General features: G+C 42.6%; 1 pseudogene; it reads right to left on the bottom strand.

Moving 5' to 3' along the window:
- Nucleotides 1-4,013: 4,013 nt before the first annotated feature.
- LOC118585123 lies at nucleotides 4,014-4,637 on the bottom strand (annotated as a pseudogene).
- Nucleotides 4,638-12,945: the final 8,308 nt, after the last annotated feature.

The following is a 12,945-nucleotide window of genomic DNA, read 5'->3' as shown; positions in this document are numbered from 1 at the left end:
CCCAGCACAGAGGCAGCAACAGCTGCCACAATAGAACAAAGACCTAGTCGATCGCAGGCCACAGTTCTGGGGAAGTCCCTAAATGTACCAGCCTTGCTTTTCGGCTTCTGTAGTTCTGCTTCTGGATAACTGTTCTTTCTAACTGAGGTATGTCAAACTGGAATATGTTTTTGTGCTTAAAAGTTCACCCTGAGAAAGGCTTAGAACGTCCTGAACACCCAGTGTACTCACTGGCTGGATAGTAAAAGACTTTCTATTGGCTTGAATTCTTGTCCAAGTAGTCTTCTCTGGTGGCTACCTCACAGCAGTGTCATTGTGTCAAGTTTATGGCAAAAAAGGAAATGGATGAGTTTTGTGAAGATGTTAATGATTAAAATCTTGATTTAAAAAGAAACAGGTGAAACCTGGAATACATAAGAACATGTCTTTGGTTGTTTTATATAAAACTGGCCCCCAGAGGCACAGAGGGTGTGGCACCAATAGGAGGTGTGGCCTTGTGAGAGTAGCTGTGACTTCGTTGCAGGAAGTGTGTCAATGTGGAGTGGGCTTTGAGGTCTTAGATGCTCAAGCCAGACCCAGTGTCTCAGTCTCTTCCTGCTGCCTGTGATCTGGTTGTAGACCTCTCAGCTACCTCTCCAGCACCATGTCAGCCTGCATGCTGCCATACTTCCTGCCATGATGATAATGGACTAAGCCTCTGAACTGTAAGCCAGCCCCAGTTGAATGTTTTCCTTTATAAAAGTTTCTGTGGTCATGTTGTCTCTTCACAGCAATAGAACACTTGCTATGACAGTATCTTAAGGAGGGAAAAAAAATAAGCCCAAAGTTCTAGTAAACAGAGCTGCTCGTCAAGGAAACAAATTAAAGTGACAATATGTAATTCTCACTTGTGCTGCCAAAACTCAGAGTGCCAATGTCTACTGTAGACAAGAGAACAGATGCTTTCCTATATTTTTGATGGAAATCTGATGCATTGCAAATCCTTTTGAAAAGCATTTGACAGTAGTAGAGAAAGCATAATACACAAGGGCTAGAGAGGTGGCTCAGCAGCTAAGAGAGCTTGTCACTCTTTCACAGAGCCCTCACTTCCCAGCACCTGCATGGGGCCTGGAACTTCAGTTCTAAGGGATGTGATGCCTCCTACTGTCTTCTTTGGAGCATTGCATGCACATGATGCATATGCTTACATTCAGGCATACACAGCCAGGAGGAAATGAACCATTTTTTAAAAAAAGCATAATGCACAAATGCCCTCCTATCACATGATCTCAATCTAAGAATGTATCATAGGAATGTAAAATACAGGTTTGCACACATAAACACACAGCTAATTCCTTCACTAGACATGAGACAAAACATACCATTTGCCTGTAGCTGTGTGAAATAGGTACCATTATCTCTTAAATAATTAAGGGTGGAAAGATGGGTAAGCCATTTTGGGAGACCCAGAGCATCCATTAGTGACCCCAGAAAGGCTAAGTCTTAAAAGTGGGGTCAGTACAACCTTGGAGTAAAGATTTACCCTGGAGAAACATAAATAACAACCCCCAAAAGATCCTAGAAATGATAAGCAATATGACAGAAATGAACATTTTCGTACCATATGATTAATAGAGGGTCAGAGACTACAAGAGAAAATGTTATGTAGAAAGGCACCACAGCAGAATTTATCCACAGTGCAAGAGGGGAGTGAAAATCTCAATGGCTCTGGGAATATTGATGCAGCATAGCATATCGTCATCAGAAAGAACTGTGAATGATCAGGGCAGAAAGATGTTTGAGGAAAGAATGGCCCAACATTGTCTGGTATTTGTGAAAGCTGTAACACAGAATGAAAACTCTCAGGGACCAGAGATGTAGCTCAGTGGGAGAGCACTTACCCAGAACGTATATGGCCCTGTGTTAGATCCCAGCCCCACAAAACAGACAAATAGCAAAAAACAGAAATGCCATACACGGTGCCTCAGCTATGAAGTCCCAGAACTTAAGAGGCTGAGACAGGAGGGTTGAAAGTTACAAGCTAGCCTGGGCTACATAGTGAGATATTGTCTCAAAAACTAAAAACAAAAGGAATCTCAGTGAACCTCAAACAACAACAACAATGACAACACACACACACACACACACACACACACACACACACACACACACCAAACCACTTCAGTATGTTGGGATAATCTTCTTGTACACTGTGTGAAGATGTGTCTCTCTGTTTTACCACACCTGCCTAAGGCAACTTCTGATTGGTTTAATAAAGAGCTAAATGGCCAATAGCAAGGCAGGAGAGGATAGGTGGGACTTCTGGGCGGAGATGGGAACTCTGAGAAAGAGTCTGAGGCAGGAGATTCACCAGCATTGGAGGGAGTCAGATGTATGGTATTGAGAAGAGGTAACAAGCCATGTGGCAGAATGTAGATGAATATAAATGGGCTAATTTAAGTTTTAAAAATTAGCTTGGAACAAGCCTAAGCTAAGGCTAAGCTTCCATATTAATAAAAAGTCTCCATGTCATTATTCAGATGCTGGCAGTCCAAAGAAAGACCCATTATATCAACACATATCACAATTAAGTTATTGAAAAACTAGAGACATCATCAACCTGAAAAGGGAAAATTAGAAAAATATTTTATACACACATAGGAAACAAACGGACAAAGCCAAGATTAGAATTTCCAGAGACTCTCAGCAGTCACGTCAGTTTAGAGCCAGCACAGCACCTTTCAAGTGGGGACGGGGAGGGAATGCCCGTCTACCCAGAATTCTTACCTGGTGAAATTGTCCTTTAAAAATGAGAGCTGCACATCAGGTAAACAAAAAAACTGAGATAAATTAAACAGACGCAGAATGGCATGATGAAAAATTCCACACAGAACCACAATGGCGTCGCTGTACTTACGCAAAGAAATAAAATGCTGGAAAGGGAGTACATGTGGGTTAATTAAAAAGTGCCTCCTAATTGTGAGGTCTTTAGTGGACAAGTGCTTGTAAGTATCCAAACAATAATTCAGTGTGTTGTTTAGAATATTGGAATAAAATGCAAGGCAATCATAGCATAAAGGACAAGAGAAAGATTTGGAACAAATACTGTAAGGTTTCAAAGCATATATGAAGACCAGGAATAGTAGTGTACACCTTTAATCCCAGCACTCAGAAAGCACAGGCAGATGGATCTCTGAGTTCAAGGCCAGCCTGATCTATATCCAGAGTTCCAAGCCAGCCAGGGCTACACAATAACAGTATGTGTAAACAAAACAAAAACATGTCTAAACAAAACAAAACTATGTGTAAACAAAACAAAACTTTGTCTAAACAAAACAAAACCAAAAAATCAACCAAGCAAAACAATCAAACACACAAAACAAATCCCCAAATTCATATGTAAAATGTTATAACATGTCTTAAAAGTGTACCATAATAAGCCAAGAGGTTTATTTTAAACTATAGTGATATTGGCAAATGACATATGTGAGCATATGTAATTTGAAAATTGCTAATAGCTATATTTTTAAAACCTAACCAAAAATACATGAAACATAATTTTTAATTTTTTTTAAAAATTGTATTTACTTAGAAGCATTCAGAATGTCAACAAAACAGCTGAAAAATTTTTTTTTCAATTACAGAGTGGTATTCAGTTAACAGAACAACAATTATCTTCTGTATAAGCTGCATCAGAGTCAACTAAAGATGAAAAAACAAGAAAACAAAAATAAAAAAACCCATGTATAACTAATTTGTGCTGTGCACCAACAAGAACCTGCTTTAAATTTCCATGCCAGTTTACAGCCCCCAGACTGGACCAGGCGAGGTTAGTGGCTCTTGAAAACACCACAGGACAGGGCTAGCTAAAGACACATTCGGTAGTGTGTTAACTATACAAAAAAAGACACTGTACAGTTTAAAAACAAATCTTACACAGCCTTACACTTCGATTTTTTTCTTTAAAAGGTGTGAGTTGTGTACAGGGGGGTTAAATGCTTTATAGACAAGAAAACAACTGCGCTAGAACCAACTTATTCATCATCATCTTCTTCTTCATCTTTGTCTTCCTCCTCCTCCTCCTCCTCATCTTCCTCTTCCTTCTTTTTCTTGCTCTTTTCAGCCTTGACGACCCCCTTCTTGGCCGCATGGGGTTTTCCTTTAGCTCTGTAGCAGCGATATCCCTCTCATACTTCTCCTTCAGCTCGGCAGCCTTCTTCTCGCAGGGCTGCTTGTTGTCCGCAGCGGTGTTGTTCCGCATCTCCCCCAGCTTCTTCGCAACGTCCCCGATGGACAAGCCGGGGTGCTCTCCTTTGATTTTGGGGCGATACTCAGAACAGAGCAAGAAGAAGGCGGAAGGAGGCCTCTTGGGTGCATTGGGGTCCTTGAACTTCTTTTTGGTCTCCCCCTTGGGGGGTGAGGATGTAAGGTTTTCATTTCTCTTTCATAACGAGCCTTGTCAGCCTTTGCTGTGTCTTCAAATTTCCCCTTTTCTTTAGCAGACATGGTCTTCCACCTTTCTGAGCACTTGTTCGACAACTCTGAGACATTGACAGAAGCATCCGGGTGCTTCTTCTTGTGTTCCTCCCGGCAAGTTTGCACAAAGAATGTACATGAGGACATTTTCCTCTCGGTTTCTTAGGATCTCCTTTGCCCATGTTTAGTTGATTTTCCTCCACCAGGCACAGAGTCGCTCAGTGAACTGCAATGGCTGTCTAATTTTTAAATTTTTAACATAATCCTTTATTGATTTTTTTGGAATTTCACAACATGCACCCCAACCCCACTCATCTCCCAGTCCCTCTGTATCTGCCCTTCACCCCTGTAGTGCCCTCCCAAAAGAAAACTTAAAAAGAACTAATAAAAAACAAATAAACATTAAAAGTACAAAATAAGAATATTAATTAAAAAACAAACAAAAACAAAAAATACAAAAGCAAGCAAGCAAACAAAAACAAAAAAAATCCACTTCGCTCCTCCATCTCTCCGACTGTCCATCACCTCGTCATTCATCTCAGTGGCACAGGGAGCTGCTGTGTATCACACAGTCTACCCTTTTGTCCATACAGCTTAACTTGCAAATGTTCATTGTGGAATGAGTTGCTGGACAGGTTCAAGGCCTCTGGCTTCTAGCACACAGTCAATACTGGACCCCTCACTGACATTCCACCAATACCCTGCTGTTGTCCACGGAGATTCTGTAGCTATAGGACCAGTCCCTTCACACACTGCAGCAGTTCATAGACAGATGTTGGGGTGTGCCAACCCCAAGTCCTTGATGTGTGGCTGGGTAGTAGCTGAGCTGGTCAGTCTGGTCTGCTGGAACGAACCCCCTCAAGTGAAAGGCTGAGCCAGCCCATGGTGAGGGATGGATGGCTCTCCCTGGGCCAGAGAGGTGGGGCCAGCTCAGCATGGCCCTTATACTTCAACACATAATTCAACATGTGGTTCAACATGTGGAAACATGGGCAATGGACATCAACACAGACCCCAGCTGCAGCAGGACCACACATCCAGACATGGCCAGCAGCAGCAGCTTGAACCTGGATGTCATCATGGCCCTGGTGGGTGGGGGTGAGGTGCAGGACTCTTAGATCCAGATCCAGATCCTCTTAGACCCAGCAGCAACATGGTCCACAGGCTCCAACATGGCCCCAGGTGGTGGCCCAGACACCGGTCAGCTACACAGCCTTTGATGGTAACAAGAGCCATGAGACATCAACACAACCTCTGGCTGCGGTAGGGCCATGATAATTTTTAAATCTTAAGTGTCTATGTATGGGTATAGGTACCAGATGTATTCTGTACCCACAGAGGCCATAAGAAGACATCAGATTCCCTAGAGCAGGAGCAACAAGTAGTTGTGAGCTGCCATGTGGGTTCTAGGAATTGAATTCTGGTCCTGTGCAAGAGCAGCAGATGCTCTTAACTACTGATGCATCTTTCCAGCCCCAAAGCATAATTTTAATGTTTTTGTTTGGTTGGTTTTTTTGTTGTTGTCGTTTTCAGACAGGGTTTCTCTGTGTAGTTTTGGTACCTGTCCTGAATCTCACTCTGTAGACCAGGCTGGTCTTGAACTCACATAGATCACCTGGCTCTGCCTCCCGAGTGCTGGGATTAACTGCCTGGCAATTTTAATGTTTTTATTTTACCCAATATATTTTTTAATTTATTGCAATATAAAATCACAAAAAATATTAATGAGATATCATTACCTTCTTTTTACATTCTAATAGTTGAAATATGTCTTTTATATTTTAATTATCTCAATTTGAATGGTAAATTTTCATTGGAAACGTATACTATATATGGATTAAATAAAATTTATAATTGAAAAACATAATTTTCCATATTCAGATTGTTCTAAACACACGTAAGATTTTCCAGTAGCTCATTCAAGTATCATAATACTAAAGTCTTTATATTTAAATTTAAATTGACTGAAATGAACACTAGACTTGCAGATTTAGCTCTGCTAGATACAGAGCTCAGAAATCATTGCACTTGTCCTTACAAGAACATAAAACCAAAAAAAAAAAAAAAAAATAATAAAAACCTTAAAAATAGACTGTGTGGCTTTTTTTTTTTTTTTTTCCCCCCCGAGACAGGGTTTCTCTGTGTAGCTTTGCACCTTTCCTGGAACTCACTTGGTAGTCCAGGCTGGCCTCGAACTCACGGAGATCCGCCTGGCTCTGCCTCCCAAATGCTGGGATTAAAGGCGTGTACCACCACCGCTGGCCTGGCTTTTTTTTTTTTTTTTAACCCATCATAAAATTGAGGTTGCCAGGTAGAATTCCACAGAAAAATCTGGAGAGAAAGCAAAACCAGAAAACAGCAGGCAAGATCTACCCACTGCAGCAGAAGCTTCCAGCTATAAACTGGAAGACACTTTAAACTACAAACTCTGGGGGCCGGAGAGATGGCTCAGTGGTTAAGAGCACCAGCTGCTCTTCCAGAGGACCCAGATTCAGTTCCCAGCACCCATATGGCAGCTCACCACTGTCTGGAACTCTAATTCCAGGGGATCCAATGTCCTCTTCTGGCCTCCATAGCCACTGCACACATGTGGTACACATATGCATGCAGGCAAAACATCCATACACGTAAATAAATAAATTAGTTTTTTTTTTTAAATACTAATTCCAATGAACTGCTGGAGGCTGGGTGTGCTCTAAGGTGAGCAAGAAACTAATGAGGCCATAGTCTTAGGGCCCACATTTTCACAAGTTTTCCCTGTGGAAACTGTATTGTCTTTATTATGAAAAGCCAAGAAAATATTTCCTCGTTGTGCTCTGTCAAGAGGAGGGAAAACCATTTTGGAATAAGCCCTAGACATTTTCCGTTATTAAGACCTGTTCTCCATGGGAAGACTCAAACACAGCATCATTCCACCCTGCTTCTGTCTCCTTTTCTTCCCTGACCCACCTCAGAGGAAGCTAAAAGTACTTGCGGAGGTCACATCTTAGAGACACAAGTCCAGTGAAAGAGTGAGATTTGATCACAGGATTTTAAACGCTTCTTCCTCAGAGTTTAACACCGTACCAACAGGGCTGCAGTGTAATAACATCAGATTACAGCTACAAGAGCCACAAAGCACCCCAAACCATAATATAAACTACGTTTTTTAAACAGCCAGAAGGGGCTAAGCATTTATTATCATTAGGTTCCAGTATGATACAGATTTTTTAATAACTATGATTAATAGACGAGGAACTCTGATGGAAAGATCAGAAAATACACAAAAACACAGGGATAACGTAAGCCGAAGGAGAGGGTACAAGGGGCTCAGCTGCTGCAGCTGGCAGGAGACCCTGGCATTGTCCATATGATACTAGTTTTCCAGGCATGCATGAGTTATGTATGAGGGCAGAGAAACTGCCGCTCAGATTTCAGAGAAAGTCCGAGGAGCTCAGGCAGTGTGCAGTCGGAACAAGATTCCCGAGGCAGGTCCAAAGAGGTCAACACAGCAAGCTGTGAGAGTGCAGTGGAAGAGAGGGGACAGATGTTGGAGATGCCAGACACATGACATTCTGCAAGCAAAGGCGAAGGCAGAGAGTGTAGTGAGAAGTTATGTGGGCCCTACTGGGCAGTGCCCTAGGGATGGGGTTGTTGAAGCCCTTGGAAGCTCACATCATGCATGCCGTATACCTTGGATACTGGACATGGAATGATAAGGTTTAATGCTTGTCCTGGTGGATATCAGTCTTGCTTTCCCATCTTTCCTTCTATCCTAAAATTTCGCCCCCTTTGGGATGAGAATGACTTTGTACCATGTACTTTGGAAGTACGCAACTTGTTTGGACTTTATAGGAGCGTATTTCTAAAGAGTGTGTCTTGAGACTCAGAGAAAACTTTGAAGTTGGATTTTCAAACAATATTTAACTGTTAATATCATGGGTATTCTTGGAGTACATATTTTGCATTATGGGATGGATATGAGCTTTTAGGGCATCGCTGGTGGTATGTTCTGGCTTAAGAAGATGGGAGATGTGTTTGTATGTCAGGTTTACAGGGAGTGGACTTGCCGGACTTGTGATGGTTAATCTACATTGTCAACTCGAATGGCTGGAGAAGTACGTGGAGGTTAATAAAGCATACCTCAGTGTATTTGTGCTGGTATCTCAGACTCAAGAGAAAGGATGTTAAATTTCTAAGATGGCATAAAAGAGACATAAGGCAGAAAGATACCAGAGTCTGACTTTCAACAAATGGGACTGCGTTTATTAGCACACACGGCCAAGGACAGGCTTTCTTCCATGGGAAACTGAAGGGTCTGCCAGGGGAAAAGCTGACTGAGACCCTTTGTAGGGGCAAGGTGAGGGGCTTGGGAATGAAGGTGTTGCAGCTATAGGGTCTGTTACGTGAGTTTCTTGCAGACTCTCCTTCCTGAAATTGTTTGCCCTGTCTCTACAGACATCCCTTTGAACTGAGTAAGCACATCTGTAATCTCATAGGAATCTTGGTTTACAACCAAGGCCCCATATCGGAAGACACACCCTGAATCTAGGTGTCCATTGGATACGCTAGAGGGCTAGATGTAACACAGGAGGAAGAAGTGCAGGCATCTTCTTTCTCTGTGTCCTGGCCGTCCTGAACTGAGCTGTTGTGTCCCCATCATTGCTCCCTCTTAAACTGCTTTCTGGAGGCATTTGTCCTGCAATGCAAAGTCTATGCAATTGCAATTATAATGAGTGAAGGAGCCAAAAGAGAAAGAGGACACACACACACACAAGCCGGTGTGTGTGTGTGTGTGTGTGTGTGTGTGTGTGTGTGTGTGTGTACGCAGGAGGAGAGGGATATGTATGGGGAAGAACTACTACAAGAGGTGGGAAGTTTGGGGGGTCTAGAGCATACAAGAGGGGGTAACCTTAGAAGGAACTCCTCCTCCTTTGGCACATCGATGTGGTCAAGTATGTGGTCCACAGGGTAGGAGCTGAGGAAGCACCTCATTGTAGACTGTGATATCTCTTTGGAGTAACAGGCAAGGCTAAGAGGTTTTTAGTAACTACCCTCAGGTTGTGTAACTTCTAAGAGATTGAGGAAGACATAAAGAACAGTCATCAGTGTTGCAGAAGCATTTGCCAGGTGTGGCTTTGTGCCTGCATGTTGTCATTTCCATCCCCCACAATAGGAAAAATAAAAAAGCCAAATCAACTGGAAACCACCAACTTTTCATTGATTCATCAGAAAACCAAGATGAGCAGGGCACCGCACCACTACTGAAAAACTAGATAGGCAATTACATAGAACCTGCAGCTAAAAAGGACTGAGACAGCCAAAGCCAGTGACTGGTAAGGACACACACTCATAACTGACCAACCAGAGGCTGATCAAAGGCTAACTCAGGAGCTAAAACCCCTGGGGATGTAATCTTAGAAGAGCTTCCTGCTCTTACACGATTTGACCTCTAAGAAGACAACCATGTTCTCTCCATGAAAATGGAACGGTGTTTAGAAGTCACCTTGTGTTTTGGGTAGGGTGGTGGGGTGGTGGTGGATGTCAGCGGTGTAACTCTTTTGAAATGATCTCTTAGGGGTGTGTTCTCCATAGCAAAGTTCTGCCCTCCAGAGAAACTACTTTGTCAGAGACTTTTGGTCACTCTTAACAGCCTGGACTATTTCAAAGACCCTCCCCTGACGCTGATGACTGTCATATAAAAATCAGCTTGCTTCTCTACCATGTTGCCCTTCTCTCAGTCCCCTGAGAGATTGTCTTGGCAGTTCGATTCCCAACAAACCTCTCTTCCCACCCATGGAGTGGTCCAGTTCAGTGGTTTCACTGTTCCCTCACTTATATTACTAAGTCATCTAAAAAATGATGATACAATTTCAAAAAGAATAATGTACACGATTTGGGTGCCATATGGAGGCATATGTGGAAAAAAAATGGCCAAAAATTTTCCAGAATTGGCACTAATCCTCCAGAGCAGGAAATTCAGAGACAGAGAACTGGAGAGCACTTGACTGTCATGCTCAAGGCCCTGGGTTCATTTCAGCCCCTTAAAATTGATGAGAGAGAGAAAGGATTCTATGAGCAGGGGATACAGAGACCGTGACTGGAAAAAGTACAGAGACAACTCGCCAAACTAGTGGAAACACATGAACTGTAGACCAATAGCTGAGAAACCCCATGGTACTGGACTAGGCCCTCTGGATAAGCAAGACAGCTGTTTGGCTTGAACTGTTTAGGGGACCTCCAGGCAGTGGGACCAGGACCTGTCCCTAGTGCATGAGCTGGCTTTTTGGGGAGACTACTTTGCGCAGCCTTGGTGCAGGGAGGAGGGGCTTGGACCTGCCTCAACTGAATGTACCAGACGCTGCTGACTCCCCATGGGAGATCTTGCCTTGGAGGAGGTGGGAATGGGGGGTGGGTTGCGGGGGAAGGCCGAGGGGCAGGAGGAGGGAGGACTGGGGAATCTATGGTTGGTATGTAAAATGAATAGAAAATCTCAAAAAAAAAAAAACAAGACCACCAACCAAACAATAACAAAGCCCTAGCTACATGATAGTCAAACTTCAGAGACACAAACACAGAGAAAGAAAACCTTAAATGAAAGGGAAGAAAAGAACATAGCCAGTCTATAAAGAACTAAGGAACAGGATCATAGATGAGTTCTCATCAGGAAGCTGAAAGCAAGAAGAGGGTAGGTAAGTAGTTAAACTGCTGCAGGGGGCAAATCTGCCAGCTTAGAATTCCGTATCCACTAAAATTATCCTTCTGAATACCCTGTCTCTTGTTAGAGTTCTGAGGCAGCTTACAGGGACGGGGGCAGAGAGACTGGAGCCCAACCTTCCCTTCTGACAGAGGGGAATGTGTTCATTGTCGAACTCTCTCCCTTGGGAAGCTGAAGAATCTGGTAGAGAAAGAAGATGGCTGTGACCCTTTTGGGGGTGGGTTGAAGGTCTTAGGAATGTAGAATTGGTTACAGCACACATTTCCTCCCCTGCAGCCTCTCCTGCCTGATGTTGTTTGCGAGACAGGCTGTCCCAACTGACATTCTTCTCTAAAATGACTGAGAATTATCTGGAACCTTGTAGGAATCCTGTTCTACAGGAGAGGAGAACCAGTTATCACTTTTAAACAAAATGGAGAGAATCCAGCAGCAGCAGACCCAACCTGCCACAGTATCAAAGAAGTTCTCAGTGGAACAGGAGGATGATTAGACCAGAAATCTGGATATAATAAAGTATTGAAGGAATAAACAAAGATATAATCAAATGTTTTGTTTTTCTTAATGAGTTGACAGTAAGGTTAATTGTTTAATGACAGGGACAATCCATTGGGTGACTATATGTCATGGACAAGAGAAATGAAAGACAACAGACTCATTAGAGATGGGAGCAAAGAACTGAGGAGAGTCCATGATATAAGACATATTCCACATGCAAAGAGGTAGACACATTAATTGCAAAATCACATTTCAAACTCTAAGGCAACCACTAATACAATGGAAAAAGATAAGTGTGATTGATGTGCTGCAGAGAAGAAAAAAATGGAATAATATAAACTCAAAAGTGCAATAAAAGGAAATGAGACCTTTTAAAGTGAAACAGTTAAAAAGCAACAGATATTAACTAATTTAATGGCACTGATAATTACTTTTATCAAGAATTATCTAAGGAAAAGAGAGAGGTTGTCACAGTGGATAAAGGGGGAACATTTAGATGCTATATTTGAACACTCCACCCACTCCAGAGTCTCCTATAGTCCAGGATACTCTCAAAGTGTAGTAGGGGCTAGACTTTCAGACTCACCCTCCTGCCTCTGCCCCTGAGTGCTGAGATGACAGGCAGGCACCACCACTCCTGGGTCATAAATGTCTACACATACTACTGAGATAAGTCATTGGTCTTGGTTATTTGATTTCCTGTCATTAGAAAGAAGGAGGAAGGAAGGAAGGAAAGGAGGGAGGGAGGGAGGGAGGGAGAGAGGGAGGAAGAAAGGAAGGAAGGAAAGGAGAAAAAAATAAATGAATAAAATTGGTTTTTTTTTAAAAGACTGATTATCTCCCCTACTAACATTACTCTACATATTATATTTAAAAATAGAGCCTTGGGCTGGAGAGATGGCTCAGAGGTTAAGAGCACTGACTGCTCTTCCAGAGGTCCTGAGTTCAATTCCCAGCAACCACATGGTGGCTCACAACCCTCTGTGATGAGATCTGGCGCCCTCTTCTGTTTACATAATAAATAAATAAATCTTAATAAAATAAAATAAAAATAGAGCCTTCTCAAAATGGTGGCCAACTGACTATCAGGGAGTAACTATGGGGACCCAGGAAGTGGAGAAACTGGATAAAAGTGGCCTTGCTCTCTGGATCCACGTGCATTATAAAGATCCAAACTCATTACTCTTCTGCATTCTGGGGAAGCACAGAACGTTATCATTTCCATTTTACATGTTATGAAAATGTAAAGAAAAAGCCCTTTTAGGGTTGGATGTGATGGCACACACCTTTAATCCCAG

The sequence above is a fragment of the Onychomys torridus genome, chromosome 6 (genome assembly GCF_903995425.1).
Source record: "Onychomys torridus chromosome 6, mOncTor1.1, whole genome shotgun sequence".
NCBI classification, from domain to species: Eukaryota; Metazoa; Chordata; class Mammalia; order Rodentia; family Cricetidae; genus Onychomys; species Onychomys torridus.
This window is presented reverse-complemented; position numbering and strand designations above follow the sequence as displayed.